The following is a 23,226-nucleotide window of genomic DNA, read 5'->3' on the forward strand; positions in this document are numbered from 1 at the left end:
AAAATAAGTCACTATTCAATGGACACAAAGACAAACCCGGAAATATATTGTAATATGCGATCAATGTTTGTTTTTTCCAGCCTGTAAAGCAGTCGATGTTACTGTACCTGTATCAATCATTGGGTTTAAGACTCACACAACATTATTGGAATGTACATATAGTACTACTGGTGGAAATCCAATAGTTGAATGGTATAAAGAGAGTAGTACAGCTACACGTACTCTAATTATACAATCAGTTGGTGGAGTAAATTACCCAGAGCCAGGATTTACAAGACATAACATTCAAGACCAAGCTAGTTTAGTTATAACTAATACAATGATGAGTGATGCTGGAATATATTTGTGTCATGTCTCAGCATTTCCTGATGGCACTGATGAGGACTCAGTCACACTCACTGTGGAAGGTAAGCTGACTAATATTACATATAGTAGAAATATACCATTATCATCCAGCACACATGTCATGTAATGTATGGACTTCGAAATTAGGTACGTGTTTGTATATAAGGCCACAAACGCACGCACGCACCCCAAGACACACACCTTCGCGTCGTACGATCGTTGTGACGACACACATTGAATTAAATTTTAATATAGATGCGATATGAACTCGATTAAAACGCTTTCCCATATAGGGAATTTAATTAAACTCAATTCAATGGAGTACAGCACGGAATTGCATTTTAATTCAAATTTAATCAAATAGAGGTTGTATATCAGCCTTAGTTTAGTGAACCATGCCTTCCTTCTTCGCTAAAGTACGCAAACTTGACTTAAATTCTATTCAATATTGTAATAACGAGATCATCGGGGAATTGTCACAAGAAAGTTGGTAATTGTGGAAAAAAAATCATCAGAAACCAGTAATGTCTGTTATAAATACCGACACGTATATATTTTCAAAGGTGGACATTTGTGCATTTTCACTGCCTGGCAACCAACACCGGCAAAAACGAAAGCCACAAATTTACTGGAAACAGTAATTTCCCCAACAGTGTTACAAAACAACATCTAAATATACAATATGTATAAATGTGGTTACGCAATATTTACTCACAGTTGAGTTTATTCAGTTTTTATCGACTATCGACTTGATCGGGTTCTCGACCGGCGTTCCACAGCATAGAAATGGTACAGTGGTGCACTTTCAGGCTGCTCTGTCCCCGAGAGTATACTGCTTTTCCACCTGTTTAATTTTATCATCCAAGCACAATTAGAGGCGTATTAAACATTTATACAATAATTATTAGTATGCTTTAGTTCATCATTCAAGAACATAGAAAAGTTCAAGTACTAAGCCAGTACTCAAATCTCTATACACAATAATAGAAAATTGCAGTCAAATTGTATTGTCAAATGAAGGAATTCTGACAGAACAATCATTACATAAATAGTAGACTAACCAGTTATTTTATGTGAATTTGACTATCCGTTATCGTCATGAATTGTTTTATGTATAGTCATTTTAGTGCGGTTCTGTGGGAACGTGTGCGCTTGCAGTTTTGAATTCGGCCGTCCTACTGAGCGTGACTGGACCACGAGTATCACTTTTTTTGCTATCGATATTGCGACCAGTTTTCAAATCAACGTTCAGAATGACACGCTACAAAATAGAAAAACAAATAAATTACAGTACATCGTGGCCATTCCAGGATGTAAACTCGTTCTTACAATTAAATAATTACAATTAGAAATACAAATTAGTATATTAGGCCAATTTCATATGATATTTCAATCGTGTGCATGCGACAAAAAAGTTAATACATTGCCAAATATTTTGATTTCAATTATTTCCATGGTATAGCAAATTTAATATTTTTGGCAAATTTTCAATTCATTATCAGTATCCGTGTGTTTAAATCTTCGCAAATCATAATTATGGCATTTTACGCCTGACAAATAAATACGTGGAATCATTAATTACTAAGGACGTGGTGTAGAATTGGAAATCACTCCAAATATATAAATTTGGGAACAGGATAATAATAAACTTGGTTATTGACGAAATAGTAGGGCGCCGCCAGACGGTCTGGCTTGGCAAGTGCGTCGTGTTTTTCTCATCAAGTTAACCCTGATTGTGGACAAAGGAAGCCGCACATCCCGCCACTGGATAGGCGCACATCGTGTATGTGGTGTTTTCAAAGAACGTGGAGATGATCCGTGGTACCAATAATAAAGTGATTGTTTGTCCAACTGTGGGCGTGTCTTTTATTTGTGTGCTAAATGCGCAACACCAAAGTCCTGCCATTTATTTTTCACGGTTGTTCGACCATAGTCGTCTGTGCCAATGTGGCTGCAAGGCATTGCGAAAACCGCGCAAATCCATTTTACCGCTCATTTACAGCGGTTTTCACACAGACAACAGTTAATTCCGTTACCCAATGGCTGAATCAATTTCACATCGACCAGACACGCTCCAAAATAGATGACGAGATTTGACAGGATCTGTCAATGCGCATGCGTATAAAACAGCTGGTACTAATATCCTAATATCCTAACTTATTTTGCTCTCGTACAGTGTATAATACATATTTGTTTAGTTTGGTTGGCCATCAAGTACCATCCTATGGCACCCAATTCATATATCACCAATACCATAGTACTGACTTCTGTAAACAACGAGTCAAAAATAAGACTAATATACTAAATTTTTATTTAATAAATTGTAAGGATGAGATTACATTGTGAAATGGCCATGATGTACCACGGATCTAATTTGTAATAAAAAAACGGTTCAAAGAAGCTTCGCATTACTGTTTTCACTCATGTTTGTATTCTTCACAGTCGCAACAGAACCATCTCAACCTAGTATAACGTTCATTGATGGCAGTATTATATCCAATGCAGGCAGTAAAATTACTATGCAATGTACATCATCTGGTAATCCTACACCAATTTACAGTTGGTTGAGAGATGGTTCACCACTACCAACACTGAATAGATATCAACTCAATACAGATAACAGTGAATTAACAATCAATCCCAGTTACAGAGATGATAACGGTAGAACATTTACATGTCAAGTGATTAATTTTAAAGAAAGTAAAACAGAAGATAAAACATTGACCATTAGATGTAAGTAAACTGTTTATAGTTTTTAAACTGTTTTATTTTGAGCTAAGAGCTTAACATAATCATACAGATCACCAAAGCAGTTACATAATGTAGTTGCAAAGACAAGTACAAAAGAAAATACGTTAATTAGAAGTTTGCATTGTCTGCAATTGCTCAGAAGAAAATAGAATACCTTGAATAACAACCAAACATTTTATACGTGGCAAAATAAATTGGCATAATGACTGTCCAATTAGAATAATGGATTTAATGTGAATAAATTGCTCAAAACAAAATATGTATATATTTCAGAAGCTGTTGTACCAAAACATGATAGTTTACATATGTGTATTGATGTTTTTTTAATTGTAATTACTTGTAACCGACTGTCGGCCAATTTTAATCAAATATGGAGCCAAATCACAATAATTATTATATCATGCAAGCAACAGGTTACTTGTCGAATCCAGAGATAAATATTACTTTTGTCATTAAAATAACAACTTAGCATCCAAACGAATATATTTTTGTGACTGAAATCAGAGACTATATGAAGATTAGTTTACTGTAATTATTATATTATCAGCTTTTATACAAATATTATAAATTGAAAATATCTCAAGCAAAGTTTGATTGAATAGGCAAAGGAATTCAAAACGTCGATTTACCACTTTAAAATTTGGAAACCACCAATGATAATTTACTCGGATGTCACGTTAAAATAATATAATGTATGTAATATAGTTTAACTGAACGTATACCAGATTTAAGGTAGCGGGACTATTATTTGCATACTTGTTTTCATCTTCTAATTGTGTCCAAATGACTACAAATAGACCCAGGAAAGTATATATTTTTGAAATCGCAAGACTTCAAGCTTTTCAAAGGGGTGTTTTTCATGCCTGTATCTGCATTCTACGGTGCGTTACTTAATCAAAAGTGAAAAATTACTTTTTTTGTAAAAAAAAATAATTACGCATTTATGATGGTGATAGATTTTTTTTTTTCATTTTTCCTAGTTGTTCAATAGTGTGGTAAATTGAATGTGTCTGGTCAGTTTTATTCACGCAACGCGTTTTGAAAAGTAGTGTCCTGAATTTTAATTTCTGTTTTAGTCGCATTGCCCCCAACTCAAACCACAACACATTGGTAAATAATCCATGAAAAAGTTTGTCTGGACACATTCAAGTTCCTCTCACCGTCACCTTACAGCTGTGAAAATTTGGTGTTAATCCGACGAACATAAGTATACGTTATTTTTTGTTAAAGACCTTGTATTTTGAACAACATTGATGAAGTCACAGCAAGATTTTCAATCTTGTTTATCTGCACAAGCGATTTGTTTTCCCATCAAAAACTGTTTTAACATGTGTAGGGGCATCCAAATGTGTAAGGCTATTGGAAACCAAAAAAATAAAGGAATGGGATAGCTATAATACGATAAAATCGGCAGATGAAAACACCAAAATCAATGATTTTTTTCAGTGGCTGTGTGACCTCGTGTCTGACACATTCATATGCAAATGACTAATCTGTGAAATAAACAGGGGCGGAGACAAACCACTCAAATGTTTGGAAACACTCATTGTTTGTCAGATAGCTACTGATAACACATCCTAACATTGCTTTGTCTTGAGTTAATCTTTGAAACTTATAGGCACACAGATTAAACCTGTGTTGTTGATTTTGGAAAACACTACTGAAGCTGCCTTGCTTCCCTTCAGAAAATCTACATTTTAACCAACTTACATGACATTCTAGGTTACATTGATTTTATCAGATGAAAGTTTATAGTGTATTTCATCAATTAATAAATAAATGTGAAAATCGTAATTTTCAAGACAAATAATAGTCTTGCTACCTTAACTTGGATCATTTATCTATGTTAAGCTATTTGCATATGGTTTCCATGAATATAAAAAGAAGCTTGTATATTGTAGAATAATACGCAATATAGGAAACAACATTTTCATAAATGCAGTTTGGTTGCGCCCTATATATACAAATTTACATTTGCCATTGCTTGACATCATGTCACGTATTAAATCTCAACTCATTAAATTACCGACAGAAAAATCACGTAAGTGAAATTTATATTGCATTAAACAATTCTGCAGGCATTCGGTATATACGCCATTTGAATATAAGGGAATTTTTGAGACAAATTGAGTACGTTTTGATTTATTTTCTCTTAACTTTCAAACCTAGTAATGCGACATTCTGTCAAAAACATGGCGATTTTTAGTTGGAACCTTTGAATTTAACACTATGCAAGATCCAATTCAACGTGGTATTCATTGTCAGTAACTCCTGTTGAGAAACAACAGTATGATGTATCTCACCAGACAAACTGCAGATAATAAATAAATCTATTGAAGTATTATCATTCGTCTTTCTGGCGATACATAAGCGCAAATATGTTAGTTTGGTAACATTCCTAATATTACAATTTTGCCATTGTGCATCTAGTACTTTTACTGCTAAAATGTTATTTTCCAAATATAGATTTCTTATACAGCCACAATGGATGTGCTGGAGGGATACAATAAACACTGGAACGTGATGCAACCCATGCGCTACATTGTAACAAATTCTCTTACGTCTTACAGCAGACAACAGGAATGTTTCACTGAGACATACCAACGCCGTTGTTCGTTATTTATTTTACAATATTTATTTATTAGATTAGTAATATTGACATGATTTTAGGTTAAGTGTTTTAATACCTTGAGTGTTTGCCATATAATATCAGCCAAAATCACTAGAGAGGAACTATAACCACAGGGAGTCTGGGAACTATAACAAGCTGCACGCCTAACCTGTCTTATAAAAAACAGACGAAAGAAAAATCCAATTAGATTTTTAGAAAATGTTACCAACGCCTTTGTTTGTTATACTTTTCGCATAGTCCTTTATTGAAGCCACATAAATTATTGTGTACATAGCGTATAGTTCAATGTGATACTAGTTACGATGCAACAGTCAATAACCCTTGCGATCTGCTGGTCGCGCTCACCTAGAATCCAAATATATACAGTATCAAAAAATTCACGTGATATATCCTCTTATCGTACGTAGTAGATTCTATTTTGGGGTGTTTTTAGAAGGGAAAACATGCTTTGCCACTACAGTTGCAACATAATGCATACCATGAACATTGATTCGTGATATAAGTTCTCTGAATACCATACAGACAATAATTATTCATGTTTACGTAATCTCAGATATTTCCCCATTCAAATAGGATCACCTGTTTCCTTTCCAAAAGCTTTCATGCATTTGTAAATTATATATCATCAAACGATGTTCCGGAATAAACAATCATAACAATGTTAAAAATATATAGTCACAAACATGATTTTGCTTACTTTGTAATAAAAACACATAACAAAACTAAAAAAAATAAAGTTTAATTTGGAAACGTTTAACTAAAATGTTAGTCAGATCATTATCGAAGTATAAAAACATTCATTACAAGGATATTATATACTAAGAAGTTCCATTAAATTATAAAAATAAAAACTGCTTCGATATATCCGGGTGTAAACAATATCTACACAACTACGAGTCACCATCAACACGTGTTATTATCTATTCAACCTTATTCAAAAAAAATATAACACGTAAGAACAATGTATTGATGAACGTACTGCTGATAACTGGTTAGCTGTCAATGAACTATTTAGACTTCAACAGTACAATGAATACAATAATTGATAGTTTTTTTTCAAACGTTATTCAGTCATTAAATACAGTTCCAGTCATCAAGCTCATGGCATCAACAATCTCACTAAAACAAAACTGCAATGGTTAGTATGATAACAACCTATGAATTTGCCAAATTACAAGTTATTTGCTGTCATGTAGAACAACAATAACAATCTGAATTATATTTGTTTGGGCTATTTACATCTGGATAATGGTCGGACAATTCACCGAGTTGAACTGATAGTTGTGTCTTCTTAAAGCATTACTTACATGCTGATATTTGCGCACATATGTTGTTACCCCACGGTTAACTCTTTATTGCACACTGACTAAATAGCAGACGGAACCCGGCCTAATAATTAGCCATTGGTAAAAGACCTGTTACGGAACCATTAAATAACTTACTGCATTACACTAACACAAATAATACTTGTTTAAATCATATATATATATGATGTAGGCTATGTATTCTCTTAGTTTTATCATCATAAAGAAAAGATTAATGTTATGTTATACATCTAACATATTTAATCAAATCCAAATCTACTAGGGGTCATTTCGGAGGTAAGGTAAGTTTATACATTTGTACTAGAACTACAAATGGCAGTCGATACTGTAGACCACAATATTTTAAGAGATAAATTAAAGTTACTGAGTGCAGAGAATGTTAAATGGTTTTAGTCTCACATAAACATCAAAACATCATCTTCAGATTTTATGGATATATCAAACAGTGCTCCCCAAAAACTAAATCTATTTTGAAGTCTAACGTAATACTCTTGCAACTCCAGCTCAAGCAAATGTTTGTTACGTGTGTAATTTGAGGAAGAGATGGCCAAGAATTTTAGAACGTATAAGCTATATTTCTTTCACAGACACGTTTTTTTATTAAAGCAATGCGTAAAATAATATTTATCAACACTGTTTGCAATAACGCCCAGTTGTATGAATAATACCAACCGCAAATGTAATAATGATAAACCTATTTGTAATAACGATCAATTCTGTTTGTAATAATAAACAACCCTATTTGAAATAACGATCATCACTATATGTATTAATGAGTAACAATCTTTGTACCAACCCGTTTTGTAATAACAAGGTATTACAAACGGCTTAAGGATTACAGCGAAATCAATTTAATTACGCATTTTGATTACAATGACGCCATACCAACAACCAACCTATAACAATATTCTGCAAGAAATCATAGATATTTGATAATCACAATTTTAGTGACTCCATCCATATCAGAGAAGGTGCTTGAGAATACTAGAATACTGGTTAGTATTCAAAAAATGTCTCACAATAGTGTATGTTGAATGAATGATTGAAAAGGACTTGGTTGTATTATTACTGAAGAATAAGTATGAAACGTTCGTGGAACGGGTAGTATTTTTCCTGCCCCTTCCTCACTAAAGTTAATTGAGTCCAATTATATATTTAAAGTTTATACAGCGAGCTTGTGATCCAAGTATGATAAGTGTATAATGTATAATTGTTTAACAACTGAAAATCGTCCATTCAACTATCAGGTCATTGAAGCCATTGCCTCAATCGTGAATATTACTGTAACAAATGCATATCTAGAATACATCTCCTGGTATTAGATATGTATATAATTAATGATATCATTGTGTCTAATGTGTATCTGCAATAGAAGACTACACAATTAGATACATCACATTTTCATGCCAAATGTACATAATATTGCGATTTTATTTTTTACGCTTGTAGGCATGTGAAGATGACAAATTAGCCGCGCCCATAAATTGCCTATAAAATATTTTTCAACAAATGTACATGTCACTACGATTGATCATTGGCAACTAGTAGTGCGAGGCATACTGATTTTTGTGTGATGCTAGAATGTCGCCACTTATTATATGATCATAATTTTGAAATTATTATTTGTTACATGGATGGGTGAATTGTAGACATCGATTTTTGTAGTCGAGAATTAACGTAAAGTAACTTATTATATTTGCACAAGAAAGTGTGTAGTCAAACATGTTTTCAGCGTATTTTCATGTATTAACCACTGGACCATCTATAATGCTACGGGCTGAGGGTGAAACGATACCAAATTGTTAATGAATTTGCAAAAACTCCGTCTTACTTACTAAAATAAACTTTGAATCATTCAATTCTTATTCTGTTTTTGATAATAGGTAAATAGGTAATAGGTAAATTACTGCCATATTCGTATTGATGAACAATGCTGTTATTAGTTAGAAACGGGCTCTTGGTAGCAATACACAGAATGAAATTTGTTAGTTGCAATTCCATATTATTCATTCCAAGTGTAGCAATTCTATCCGTGTTTTCCTGCACCAAGCAACAGGTCACTGTGATCACAATATATATGTTTGTTAATTTCAAGTTTATGAAAGGGCGATTCCAATTGTAGTGATTGTACTACCACGTGACTGCTGTAATTTAAGGATTGTGTCATTTTGTATCTAGATACACTGCAATCAGACTTTTCTTGAATGGGTTTGTTTGAGCAGCTTTATTCATCACATCTGAACAAAGTTTTCTTTTTAAAGTCGACCACACAATTACATAGTCAATCGAAGTTCATAACACACACTCCAATTGTGAAATACGAGTTTGAAAATTTTCCCAACATATACCATGCATAATTTAGTATATGTTAAACTCCACAACCATTTATTTTGCCGATGAACATCTTAAAAGAAAACAATTGTTTTATTATGTTATTGTTGAAAAAATCAAACAACACACGCTACGAACTCAAATGCCCATGGGTAGACACTTGTTTGTAGATAATGACACGCCATGGTCACCTGACGCATACTTAGGTGACGACTCCCCCGCTTTAATAATTAGGTGTGAAACCCAATATAGGTATATTTCGTTCAAACACATTTTAATTTAACAAAAGGAGGTAACAGATGTTTCTAATAGTTTGAGCAAAGATTGAGCAGAAAAAATAAGAATTTCTTTTGTCCAGGTTTTATAATGGATTCTATGAGTAATATACCATGGGTATTTTTGTAAAGTGTACATTTATGTATTACCGGTACAACATGCACACTTTTAAAATAATAAAAAAACTTCAAATGCAACCGTAGTACACATACAGAGTAAACACAATTATACCGTTAGTTAAAATGTTGCCAACATGATGTGACATTAAATATAATTGTTGGTGGGAATTAACAAGCCATTTTATAAATAGTTTTCGTAACAAACACTAACCGTCAAATACACCCATCATTGTCACTGATGAAAACTTTTATATTGAAATTTCTTAATTTTATTTTGTTGTATTGCAACACATTAGTGATAAGGTGACCCTCGCTAAATCGTGGGTGTCGGGATCCAAACAAAAAACAAAAATGGACAAATGGCACTTATACAAACATGTGTTCGTAGTAAGTTTTCTTTATTGAAAAACATCACATCTTCCATGCCCACATGGATTCAACTTATTGTAGTGAATTTTATAATCTATATCAAAAGCAGACCAGCCAAGAAGTACGTAAAGTCGCGATTTGACACCCCGTCAACACCTTGAGTCACGCGGCTGTCACCCTTCGTATCTCAGTATTAGACGGACAGTAATTGTTAAGTTGTCTCCTCCAGCCCATTTACGGCCAATTAAATACAAGATGCAATGAAACATTAGTTCTTTCAATTACCGGGGACAAATACATGCTTTCTACTTGTAGCAACTTAAAATAAAATCTTATATCTCTACCCAACTTACAGAAAATGATAATGAAATTTGTCATTAGCAAATTACAATATTTCTCAAGAACATTACAGTCGGCAGTCGTGACACTGTATAAAAGTGGGCCACATTAAATGAAGATTTAAACATTTACTACAATACAACATGTGTGTGTTTTCAATTTAGATCACACAGAGTTGTATTCAGTTAAAGTTTGAAACTCTGGTATACCAGCATATTGACTTGCAATTAGTTGTGGGTAAATTTTAACACACATTAGCCATTGTCACTACTGTCAAACTTCCTGTCATATTTCCATAATATCAGAAAAATCTTTTCTTATAGAATATCAGTAACATTGAAGCTGGCTAAACATGCTTAAGCTTTGTAATAGGTCTTTCGAAAACACCTGCTTTAAATTTCTTGATATTTACATATTTTACGAACATAATACAATGTAGTAGGAAAACTGAAAGCATTCTGACTTACTCTTAGAAACGTTTTTCTCTAAATTTCAAAGCAATTAATGTTTTTTTTTGCAGTGGCAGTTCTTCCATTTAACAAATATTTTGGAAACATGTTATGCAAATAATGCATACATGTTTAGAATGCAAGACAACCTCAGCAAATTGAATGATTATGTGCATCTGTGCCTCTGTTTAAAGCACATGAAGTTTTCTTGACTGGACTGTGCTCATACAGGAAACAGAAGTGGTTGACGTGATCCAGCTTCTTGTATATAGAGTGCTAGGAATTAAGAGTTGCTAATTTGTCATAAATAAAATAAAGCCAAATGCGCATTTTTCGGAAACTTGAAAATGTTTCTCGGACTATTGATATTACATGTATGTAAAGCTTATTCATATGCATTGTAATTTTAAGTAGCATATAGTTGAGATACGAGTCTGACCCAAACCCCATCTTTCCAATGACAGGTCTTTGGTTTCAAACATCGCTGTCTTACATCGTCATGTGCCAATGTTACTGATGATAAGACAAACTACGTAACGATAATTCTATTTGTAAACCAACAAGCTTTGTAGATTCAATAAACATCTAGATTTACATTTTCGTTTACTACTTTTGACTGATTGACAGGCATTATGCATACATCAGTCGTCATTTTAAACTCGTGATTTTTGCTTGTCGCAGCACGTTTCGACCGAAAACAACAACATTTATATATCAAAAACCAATCAGATTAGTGTAATTGCTAGCGTACATGTTCATGTCGGAAGAAATGTATTTGGAATCACAGCTTGACCTACAAACATCGTAAATGGCAAATTGCCCGGTGCTCCCACCACGATGTGAACGGATTGGTTTGAATTGGCATACTAATTGCGATGGCAATCTTGGCTCTATTTATAATATCGGTTCTCCTTTAAGATAAAAACATGCTTGTGGCCACTTTTTATTTATAAAATCTATAAAACCCTAACATTTGTTCGTTCAGTCATATAAAAAAATATTGAACCTTCACTGTTATTGTCAAAATTTGACACTGGATACCTAAATAATAACAAAATGTTTACAGTAGTAGAATTTGTTAGACTCTTTCACTTCGCCACGAACATATTTCCTATTCATAATTAACTGTGGATGTTTTAAATTTATTTTCAACTGTAGACCCCCCCGATGATCCAGTCTGCACTTACCAATCCACTGGTGCACCATTACCATCTTACCTACTTGATGACGAAATGAAAATAAGATGTCAATCAACTGATGGCAATCCGTTAGCAACATTGAATTGGTATCGTGGTAACAGTAAGATAAACGGTTTATCATCATCTACAACTGATGACACAGTTACGAAGGATTACACATGGAGTCTAAATAGAAATGATAATCAAGTAATGTATACATGTAAAGCTACTAATGTTGTACAAACTACACCATTGACATGTCTACTTGGACCATTCAATGTCTACTGTAAGTATATCATATATATGGAAACTAAATAGAAATGATAATATAGTAAAGTATACATGTAAAGCTACTAATGTTGTACAAACTACACTATTATCATGTCAACTTGGTCCATTCAATGTCCACTGTAAGTATATCTTGTATTTTAAATCTAAATAGAAATGATAATCAAGTAATATATACATGTAAAGCTACTAATGTTGTACAAACTACACCATTATCATGTCAACTTGAACCATTCAATGTCTACTGTAAGTATATCTATATATGGAATCTAAATAGAAACGATAATATAGTAATGTATACATGTAAAGCTACTAATGTTGTCCAAACTACACCATTAACATGTCAACTTGAACCATTCAACGTCTACTGTAAGTATATCTATATATGGAATCTAAATAGAAATGATAATCAAGTAATGTATACATGTAAAGCTACTAATGTTGTACAAACTACACCATTAACATGTCAACTTGAACCATTCAATGTCTACTGTAAGTATATCTATATATGGAATCTAAATAGAAATGATAATCAAGTAATGTATACATGTAAAGCTACTAATGTTGTACAAACTACACCATTATCATGTCAACTTGGGCCATTCAATGTCTACTGTAAGTATATCTTATATATGGAATCTAAATAGAAATGATAATCAAGTAATGTATACATGTAAAGCTACTAATGTTGTTCAAACTACACCATTAACATGTCAACCTGGGCCATTCAATGTCTACTGTAAGTATATCTTATATATGGAATCTAAATAGAAATGATAATCAAGTAATGTATACATGTAAAGCTACTAATGTTGTTCAAACTACACCATTAACATGTCAACTCGGGCCATTCAATGTCTACTGTAACTATAGCTTATATATAATTTAAATATACATATTATATAGTAGTTGTGTATTAATTCCTGTAATGTTGATGGCTTTATCATGTATTGTTAGATTTGCCAAATTGCTGAGTCCACATTTTCTTTCATAGTTCCAGCAGAGAGTGTGACATTATCGGGCATAACCAATCCTGTGAAGGAAGGTGAAACCAAAACACTGACTTGTACCACATCAACCAGTAATCCAGCATCTCAGATATCATGGTTAAAAGATAACAATGTATGGACTGCTAATACATATGAATTTATTACATCTGATGTTACAAAAGATGGAGATTATAATGGTGAAATAAGTGAACAACAGATGACAATATCCATACAAGCAGAACATAACAGTAAATCATATCAATGTCAATCAAGTCATACAGACTTTACTGGTCACGTGACATCTACTGTCATTGACCTTACTGTGTACTGTAAGTACTATATATTTGTTTATACTGTGGTATTCACAGTATGGGTTATATTCACCCTTTAGTTATTTTTAGATTAAGGAGTTTAAAAGTCTTTACAATATTTTTATATTTTTATATTTTGAGAATAGATTGCTTATAGGTCATATGTGGGGGTAGAGGTTGATTCGGATCACTAACCAAATTTAAATAAATGTGGAATTACTTTATGCAGAATTAACATTTCTGTGAACTGTATATAAAAAAATAATTATAGTTGTACAGTGTCTGAAAATCTAAAGCAGTTTATCATGTTCTAATGCACGAATAATCAAATACATTATTAGATGAGAACTATTATGTGTCTAGTTAGACCCCATCCTGATTTATCACACAGAATACAAACAAATCAACGTTATTATTTTAGGTATAGATAACTTTTTAATTTGATAGATATTATTGATGCATGAATTTAATAAATAAATCGCGGTTATCATTGAAACCATAATACTAGTAAGCCATCAGTTTTGATTTTTATAGTTTCTGAATATTTACAGAATTTATTAATATGGTTTGATTTGTTCAAATTTAATGACTAATGAGTTTATATACGTTATGCATAATTACTCTGCTTCAACTTGCAATGAAATCGATTGAAAACTCTCTATCCTGCCTTCCTGACTTTCTGTTTTGTCTTCCTGCCTGTTATCCCGTGAATAATTTAGCATGAAAGACACCATAATATTGCATTCCATTTTTGAAGTTTTGTGCTGGTGTAGTCTGTAGTCAACTTTGTGCATCTATTTATGAAACGTTTGTGCTTTTATGACATTTTACAATTCTGTAGCTACCAGAAGTATACACTTATAAATAAATACCTATACTTAAAAATAAAAAGTCTTTCAGCAATAAATGGAGTTTATGTTGGAGTATTGAACAAGTAATTCTTGTCTCATGGCGGAATTTGGCTAAACATAATCGAGGTTAAAGAAAAATGGCGAATTACTTGCACATGATTACATTAAAAAACAAAATATATCGATTTATTGTAAAACTTTTTTTAACTTGTTAAATAGTACACATCATCATTATTATGCTTTGACAATTTGAACTTTTCATTTTTTAAGATGAACAGTAATGACAATCAACACAAACTTATCTTAAAACCTTTCTTATTTCGGTGATAAATAAATTGTCAAGATTGTTGAACCAAAATGAACCTAAAATGTCATCTATACCATTTATAAGCTTATTTAAAACTTGTGGTTAAAATTAATTCTTAAAATATATTTATAGATTAAGATACAATCAATCTATAAATTGTGTCAGATTCAAAATTTGTACTGATTCATTTCTGACATAATTAACTGGTAATTTTATGACTGATCGTATCTATATTTAAGAATCACATTCTTGTTGAACTATATGTTTATACTGCATTGTATTTGACTGGTTGTTTGAAATACAGAATACAACATTTCACAAGATTGTAAACTAGAATGAATATGAACACAATTAACAGCTTAAAAAGTATATTTCAAATATAATGTTTATCAAAAGTAAAAATTATTTAATTTTTACTGTTGCTGATAAACACAAATACATATTTGTGATTATCGTGAACATTTATTATAAACATTTACAAATGATTTACTTTGTTATTCAAATTCCCTTTGGCAAGGATATAAATGTACATTAATTTTAGTAGCATGGGGTGAACAAAACATACTGGTGGTTCCTGATGGAAATTATGATTTAATAAAAAAACATAATTTTGTTGTGGTTAAATTAACACACATTTTTGCTCAATGACAATTTCAATACAAAAACATATATTACTCTTCTTATTAAGTATAAACTAATTGTCACTGCAGCAATAGGTACAAAATATCATGAAACCATATTGAGTATCTGAAGTATATAGACTAGTGCCACTTGGTGAAGATAGTTTTATGCAGATTGATTAGACGTTACTGTACTATTTAGTATATTATTCAGTTGTGAATATTAGTGAATTGTCATTGCTCATCAGTTTACAGAGCGATGGGAAATAACCACAAAATGCATATTTACATTTTGTTTTCAGTTAAACCATCATCAGTGAGTTTGAGTGGATACAACACTGCATTAACTAGTGGTGATATGTTGAGATTGACCTGTGAAACTGACAGTAGTAATCCCGCAGCTGTTATATCATGGTATAAAGATGGTGATATGTTCACTGGTAATTCAGATGAAACAATATCAGATTATTCAGAGAGAAGTGGAAATAATGGTGGTAGAATAAGACAACAAGATTTAGAAATAAGATTACTACCATCTCATAATATGGTACAATATCAATGTAAAGCAGTTACTACGGAGGTTAATAGTATATCAGTAGATTCAACCACTCAACAAATCACTGTATATTGTAAGTATTATTCTACACTATACATACATACAGTATTAGAGTTAACTAATAATATGGTACAATATCAATGTAAAGCTGTTACTACGGAGGTTAATAGTATATCAGTAGATTCAACCACTCAACAAATCACTGTATATTGTAAGTATTATTCTACACTATACATACATACATACAATATTAGAGTTAACTAACAATATGGTACAATATCAATGTAAAGCTGTTACTACGGAGGTTAATAGTATATCAGTAGATTCAACCACTCAACAAATCGCTGTATATTGTAAGTATTATTCTACACTATACATACATACAGTATTAGAGTTAACTAATAATATGGTACAATATCAATGTAAAGCTGTTACTACGGAGGTTAATAGTATATCAGTAGATTCAACCAATCAACGAATCACTGTATATTGTAAGTATTATTTTGTGTTTGGGTTTCATATCTGCAGTTTTCAATTTAAAATACATTATTTATTTTTATATACATTATTTATTTGTTTATTTATTTATTTACATCCATTATTTATTCATTATCAAATATTATGTATTTGTTTGTTTATTGACACACAGTATTTGTTTGTTTATTTAAGTTCCTCCTAGTTATTCATCTTCATGTGTTACCCAACTCACCGGTTATCCTAGTAACATAGACCACGTGATGGAAGATGACAATTTAGTCCTGACATGTACATCATGCAGCAGTAACCCAGATGCAGTATTAGAATGGCACCAGGACAATCAACCAATCAAGGATAATCTTAACTCAATTGTGTATACCAATGGCGAATTCAATGGGAGAAAAACAACACAAAACCTAAGCCTTGTTTTATCATATCGTCACCACAACAATGAATTTTACTGTGTAGCTGTCAATGACGAGTTTGATAGAAGTCACGTGTCCACGTCTGAGTCAGTGAAATTGAATGTTTATTGTAAGTAATATTTATTTACTCATAATAGGAATTGTATTAGTATATAATTGTGTGTCGTAAATATATTATTCTTTTGCTGTGTGCTCTAATACTGTCAAATACTTTATTTTCGCTTGGAATTTATTTTCGCTGAAGCGAAATGCTGGGTGCATTTTGGAAAACAACAAAAAATAATAATGATGGCGGAACCACAAGGTTCTCAAGTTTTGATCACATGACCCGAAACTCAAGTAGTGATAGGTCGGTTCTAAACCAATCATTGATCGCGCTAATAATGTCATAAATGTCAATAATCTAAACTAAACATCAAAGCTGTTGCTGGACAGAAATAATACAGTAAATGGAATGATAATTATAGAAAACATTTTGATGTCTAACTAGACAACTAGACAATTCCACTTAATTAGCAATTCTACCTATGATTTGTATCTCCCCCGTTAGTAAAAACTACAATTTTTCCTAATACGTATGGTCATTTAATTTCAAGCTGCTTAAAGTGTAAATTTTTTAACTTATTGCAGCATATTAAGATTGCAGTATATTTAATGATTGATGTCTATCATGAAAAATATATTTTCGAAATCACACACTCCACTGACATCATAACACACTATACAACAATTATGATTAGTTCTTGTACAGAATTGAGTATTATTGAATGGATATCTTTTAAAATGACAAATCATGACTTGTCTTTTTTTTAGCTTCACTACTGACGAAGTCGAGCAGAACTATTTATATTACCAATGTGTCAGCCAGACACCCATGTATATATGTCCATCACCAGTCAGCATCAACTTCACATTTCCAATTTTTCTTAAAAACCACATTACCTGTATGGGTTTAATACTCTGTGCTGAACTTAATGTAGCTTGCGTGGTTCTCTCCCAGATTTGTTAATTTTAAGACATACTGCTTGAATATTTTTTTATTTTGGAAAAAAAAAATGAAATATGGAAAATCTGAATGATCCCCCTAGAGAAAAAAAAACTTTTTCAGGTGTTTGTCAAAAAGCGTTATTGCAGATTGAGGTTTTGCCATTCCTCATACTCCCAACCTCATCTTGGAAATGTATGATATTGGTTTCCCAACTGTATATAGTGAGATTTGTGAAGACCACTTATCATTGTATATGAAAAAAGTGTCTATATTGATGACAAAAATAAAATGTTTTTTTTAGTTGCAGGTGATAAACTCATGGTAAACAGTGTCCAAGTAACAACGTTCCAGTATGCAAATTAGATAATATGCAAATTACAGTTATATTGAATAGTTTTTGTTAAAAAATTAGCTGTAATGTGTACACTTGTGATTATGTTGTATCATACATGACCCATAAAACACATGAGTTATTACATTTGATTCACTTAGACGTAGACAGAAGTTTATGTAAATGTTTAATTGTGGAGAAATTTCTCATTGTATCAGTATATTATTGAAAGTCCACATATTGATGAAACATATTACACAAATGTTAGAGCAAAGCCACTGCACATTTGTTGGTAGACTAAAAATGTTTACAAACGTTTATACAAAGTATTGTTGGAAGGCTTAATAATGTATACAGCTTTATATTTTGTATGAATTTGCAGTTTTAAATGGATTACAAATTATCTATATATATGTAAATTTTTCCAATTAACAAACTAACATTTTATTTCAAAGATAGAATGAAGGCAACAATACAAATGAAGAATCTGGCAGGTGTATTTTAATGTGAAACAGATACAAAATTATTATTGATTTGTGGGCAACCATCACTTTTTTCATTCGACTTCATTTCTTGGATTTCCACATGTGTGGTATTCACATGACAAAATCGATGTCAATTCATTGACCATCATGTACACAGGAGTAATCCATTGACCTCCATAGTAAGATGGATATGGATAATTATTGCAAACAAGTTCAGACATTTTGTGTCAAAACATATATTTCACCAGTAAATTAGAAAACCAAGTAGAAAGCAAAACCAGTGACCAGACTGGTTAAACATGTGACAACTAAAAAGTCTCCGCCAAGTCACTGGCACCCATGTTGACTTTTCTTTGTTGCGTTATTTAATGTCAACATGTCATGATTCAATAAAGGCTAGACTGATAAGTTCCTTGACATTTGGAACATTTACATGAAGTCTATAGTCTTCATTTATCGAAGACAATTTAATACATACATACATATAGAAATACACAAATAGAAACACATAATACAATAATAACAATATTTGTTATTGTTATCAAATGTCTTTTTGGTTCCACTGTCATCAAAGATGACAGAGTGAAGTTGTTTATTGGTGATTAATGTTTTTCAGATAAGATTCAAGATAGCCATGTGGCGGCCATTTTGTTTTAATGAATGTGGTTCTAGCGCCATATCTCTGACTTTCTTTGACTGATTATGTTCAAATTTTAAATATTCATTATACATGTCTTAGACAAACAGTTATATTGGTTTGACGATCCTATTAACAATGCCCGAATCATCAAATATCAAGCATTTATGGCATTTATGGGGAAATTTGGTCAAAATTGGTATATACATTCGTTATTACGTGTTCCTGATGCAAGTCATTTTATTTTTCAGAGTGGATTCAAAATGGCTGACTGGCGGCCATTTTGTTTTAATGAATGGGCTTTTAGAGCTATATCTCTGACATGATTTGATTTTGTTTTAATGTATGCTGTTCCAGAGCAATATCTCTCAATATGGACAAGTACTCCTTTGATGATCTCATAAAATTGTTAATCATTTTAATGTTAAACAATCATCATAATCATATTCCTGAAATGTTTATATATATCTTAAATTCTATAACTAACAGGAACTGTGCCATTCATGGCTTGTTATTTTTTGTTGTTATTTCTTTCACTTGCCGTATAGATATAGTTAACAATATAGTTATTGCTTCCCAGACACACCCATTGCAGTGAATAAAACACGGAATGAAAAGTCAAGAGCTAATGAAGGGGAAACAGGAGAATTACGATGTCACATTAATAGCAACCCTACCTCTACGCTACAGTGGATTCGTCCAAATGGATCTGTACTAACTAACAATGACAGAATTACAATATCCAATTCTACACACGGAACATTTCATGAAAGCATAATTACAATTACTAAAACTGAATTTGATGATTATGGTAACTACACATGTTTTGCTGAAAGTGACTTTGCAAATACAACATTTATTGTAATATTCCAAGGAAAAAGTAAGTAGTTTTATTTGACAATTATATCTACATTGTAGAGTAAACCACAAGCTGGTCGATGACACCCAACATAGTGATGCAGTCTCAGACATTTGCTATCATACACCTCAATTTAGAGGAGATTTATAATGCTGAACATTATCCTCGGGATTTAATCCCTGTCACTGTTATTTTGGAAATATTGTTTTCACTGGACAATTTTCTCAATTACTAATGTGCTCCAGGTGTACACTACAAATGAAACACTAGCACTGCCACTGAATGTATTCAGATTGGGAGTCATATTTAGAACATCAAATGTATTATGTATCTGTATTTTAAACCTACCTCTAACCAAATCGCAATTTACAGGCTGTAAATATATACTGTATACTTTCATAAAAAAATGAGTTAACCTGAACTTTTACTTCTCAGATCGATAATGTCAAACACATGTACATTAGTTAGTACTTCATTCTGAGCTTTCGCAATAACAATTTCCAGTCTTCAATACACATTGGTGAAAGCACATCATATGAATCTCATCAAAAGACAATATTTATAATTTGCTGTCTCTTTAGCCAGAGGTAATGCTGAATTAAACCTACTTTTCAATAGTCAAAATAAGCAATATTTTAATGAGTCAGTGTACAGCCAATCAAATGCTTGGTTTGCATGCACTTATATTGGAGATGCACTTCTAATAGAACAAATTCAGTACCTGTATTCATTCTATTGGCAATGTCGTATACAGTTTTGTCACTTCGACAATGCTTGGTAGATGACACCTAGTTCTTCATGCATCAAATTATATCTGTTAACACCAGGGAGACCATGACTGTGAATTTGGTTGGGGACACGCAGACAACTCTGTATAAATGATGTTAACTCAGCAAAAACTGTCATTCATTGATTTGATTTGTTTGTTTTTCTAATAAACAGGTAGTCCATATCCAGTGTCAGGTATTGAGTTATCCCCATCCCATAATACTATAAATGTTACATGGATTCCTGGATTTAATGGAGGCGAATCACAGTCATTTTATGTAGAATACTGGGTATCACCAAATGGAGAGAAACAATTAACAGAGGAAACAACAAGCAACAAACTAACAATTGATGAACTACTACCACTGACAGAATATAATATTATTGTCGTCAGTAAAAATATAATAGGAGAAAGTAAAAGTCAAACACAGTTTATATTTACTCAAGGTGAGATTAAAATTATTTTTTATGCAAATAACCACTAAGTATTGTCTTTGTTGGTGTACTTTTGTCGTACATCCCTTATCAAATGTCAGAACATAATTTAATACAACAAGTGTTTTCAGTAGAATTTTTTTTTTTTCAAATTGAATGATGTTGGGGTGAAATGCAAATTCAGATCTAATCAGTAGAAAATATATTATTTTGTTAACCATGAAACTTCGTATGATTTACATAAAATAAAGTTGATTTTTGTTGTTGAAAAAAATCACGTTTGTTGTTGTAGCGCTATTGTGGGCGCTCAGTAATGTGATTGTATTTCAGCCACGTGATAAGTTGTTACGATGTAAATAAAGGACGTGATGTTAACGTGACGCACATATTTTAAATGAGGAATACATGCGTTCGTATTACCATACGACGTTTTGTGGGAGGATGAATTATAATTTGTCGGTGTTAGATGTATACAAAGAACGCAAAGTTACTCTATTTTGGGTGATTAGGATTCCTTTATTTGTATTTCATTTGAGAATATCAACAAGTGTACAAAATAAAGAAGATTGTGTTGTGTATTCGGAAATGACAAAAAGTTAATTTTGATAAAAAAATTTCATATGAACATAAGTCTCGTCTTTAAAATGTATACAGCAACTGTGATCTTAACAATGTGGGCAAGTATTTTTACTATTTCTAATCTATTGAAGCATGTAAATACATACGCCAATATTTCATGTACATTTTCATCTATTGTTATAAATATATTTGTTTGCGCTCTCGTTGGGGGCATCATTCAGAACACACGGTATAAAACACGCCATTCATTTAGAGTGTATCAAAGAATGGTAACACTATAGTGAACTTACGATAATGTTTATCGTTGTTCGAAATACCTTTGGTAAACAGTAACCAATCACGTGACACATCCTTGAATATTAAATGTATATTTTTTTCTAATAATGAAAAAGACGTGTTATAGCTATTCCATATTATTTAACATGATAGAAATGTATATTTTTCAGCTAAGCCATCAAGCCGTGTTGATGGCAGTAATCCAAAATATACTAACGCTGCAGTATACGTCGTGCCAAGTGTTATCCTTATTTTGTTGGCGATTACGATAGTACCTGTTATAATATTTTTGAAAAGAAAACGTCAATATAGAAAAAACGCAGGTAGGCAAAATGGAATTAGCTTGATACAATCAGTGTACTATTATGTTTATTTCTACTATGGTCATGCCAGTTAAAAATCATAATAAGCATAGTATGATTATTATACTTCACAACAAAACATAACTGAGAGTATTTTTCTCGGCAGACGACACGGTTATGGATGAGAGAAGATACGAAAATGTGGCTGGAGGTGAGTCTATTATTAACTTGTATGTTAATAGACTATTAGTTAATTCGTTAATTTTCTTCTTCTATATACTTTTAGAATATTATCTTTTCTTTGTATTTATAATAATATCTTCCCTATTTGATAATTTTGTCTTGAATTGATATTTAAATCGCGCCACAATAATCTGCTATAACACTATTATTCCTATATAGTTGGGTAATTAAATTGTACTATAATGTCAACATTATTGACAGATTACTCAGAAATTGAAAATAAGTTGGGACCTGACACGAATGCAGACGTCGCTTATGAATCTATAGAGAAAATCGGTTCCACTAACGTGAGTACAACAATTTTAACTTTACATTAGTTTCACACGTGATCGTATAATTATATTCTTGTTGTAACTGTTATTTTGTTGTTAATCAGTGTAAATTT

The sequence above is a fragment of the Saccoglossus kowalevskii genome, chromosome 5, assembly GCF_978046115.1.
Source record: "Saccoglossus kowalevskii chromosome 5, keSacKowa6.1, whole genome shotgun sequence".
NCBI classification, from domain to species: Eukaryota; Metazoa; Hemichordata; class Enteropneusta; family Harrimaniidae; genus Saccoglossus; species Saccoglossus kowalevskii.